Genomic DNA, 2315 nt, shown 5'->3' on the forward strand with positions numbered 1-2315 from the left:
TAAGGGAAATGCCCAAACCTTGCTCAATCAAGTTGCCTCGTCTTTGTTTTTAAATCTCAACACTTTAAAAAACATTTTATCCATGAGATATTACCACTAAACATGTAAGAATAAAGTAAAAAAAAAAAAAAAAAACAATGAAAAGTTTCTGTGGAGTCAATTCTGACCCATGGCAATGAAAAGTCATACTACGCCATAACAAAACATGTAAGATATGTTCAGTATCCTTTTGGAGGTGTGGGGGGAGGGGGAAGAAACTTGAAAATTATCTAGTTCATTTTACAGCTGAAGAAAAGGAGTCCCAGGAGATGAAATGGCTTCCTCAATGCCATATGATTATGTAGTATCAAAGTCAAGTAGATTTCAAATTTGATACTTACATAAGATATTCATATTCTCCAAGGAAATGCTAGTTGCTTTAAATATTTGAAAACATAGGTGAACTTCATTTTACACTGCATTTCCTTTCATCTGATGATGGTTTCAAATACAATCATCATTTTCTGACTCTTTCGTATCACCTCCCACTTTTTCATTTTTTAATCCCTTTATCCTTCTCCTGACATCTTACCTTCAAGTGAACCATGCCATCTAAAAAGGGACTGATGCTGTACAAATACTCAGAGCTTTTCATATGGTAATGTTAATTATGAATCCCCAAGGAAGATGCATTATAGAATCCATTATCCCCATGCTTATTGGACAAATCTTTGAATAGAACATCTCATTATACTGTGATTACACATTTTTTAAATGCTACATTACTATTACTATTATTATTGACATTAAATACTGCAGTCTCCAGGAAGCCCATGAGGTGGGGGCAATGGAGAGAGTTGAAAGATAACAAGGGTGGTGAGTGGAACAAGTTAGCAGAGTCACTTAACACGCCTGCCTGTAATACCAACCAACTACAGTGCAGTAGTATTTCTTTACTGCAGTCCAGAGAGGATTTGTTAATTAGTGTTTGAAAAACAGATCATTGGGGAAGGTACCTTGTGAATGTGGTAATCATCAGCACCATTTACAATCACGTCAATAACATGTGGTGATGGCATATTGACTTGATTGTGAACAGTTGTTGCTGTTGATAAAGCTGTGAACTTTGAATCATTAAATGTGCTTGCTTTGTGGTTTTCAAACCCCATAGCAGATGTTATGTAGTACAGTTAAGTGATATCTTGAATATGTTCCTGGAACCCAAAGCTAAGAAAGAAAACCATCAAAGAGCCCAGAGCACATGACAAACAGGTTTTGACAAAGCCTCTCCCATGAGAGCAGCCGTGGAGAAGTGATATGATAGGTTAGTTCCATTGTCTCATTTCTTTCCTGTTAAGGCGTATTTTGCCAGCTCAGTTTGCAGTAGATTGAAGTTCATAGTGGACTGTCAGCCTTAATAAAATTTCCATCAATTTTTATTCGTTCTAAACACAAAGCACCAAAAAAAAAATTTTTTTTTTGATGATCAAATACATTCCCAAATGACTCTTCACTTCTTAAAATGGATAGAGCAATTTGAGAATAATTTGTGAAAATGGATAATATTCAGAAAAATCCCCATGAGATGTCTGCCCACTACACTTGCCAACTATATCATTGTCTTACAGAAGACATTATTCATGCCAAAAAAGGGGGAGTTCTTAGGGGGAAGAACCAAAGCACAGACATTTATCTGTCAACCATTGAAATGAAGTATTTGAATATTTGGAAGAGTAAAGATGTGCTATATTGCTTTGACCTCTAACTTCTGTTTGCCCTTTGGCTATTGCGTAATTTTGCTCTACTGCTTGATTTTTCTAACAAGTACATGAATTATCCCTATATTAGGGTGTTCATTATATCTACAGTCCCCAAACACTAATGTGTTCAATTTTGGACCACTTGCCTACTTTATGATACTGCATTCCATTAAAAATACTGCTACTGAATGCTTACATGTAGTTGTGGTTGTTAAGTGCCATCCAGTTGGTTTTGACTCATAGTGACCCTGTGTAGGGTTTCCAAAGAGTGACTGGCTAACCTTGTGGTTCAAATCAACCTTGCGGTCGAGTGCTTATCCTATAGCACCCCACAAGAATTCTTACGTGTTGTTGATGTTGTTAGGTGCCATTGAGTAGATAGCAGAATGAAACACTGCCTGATCTTGGGCCAACCTCACTACTGTTGCCACACTTGAGTCCATTGATGCTGCCACTTTGTTAATCAAGCTCATTGGGAGTCTCCCTCTTTTTCTTTAACCCTCCACCTTACCAAACATGATATCCTTCTCCAGCGACTGGTCCCTCCTGACACTATGTCCAAATTATGAGAGATGA

Source organism: Chrysochloris asiatica, unplaced genomic scaffold (genome assembly GCF_000296735.1).
Source record: "Chrysochloris asiatica unplaced genomic scaffold, ChrAsi1.0 scaffold00146, whole genome shotgun sequence".
In the NCBI taxonomy this organism is placed as follows: Eukaryota; Metazoa; Chordata; class Mammalia; order Afrosoricida; family Chrysochloridae; genus Chrysochloris; species Chrysochloris asiatica.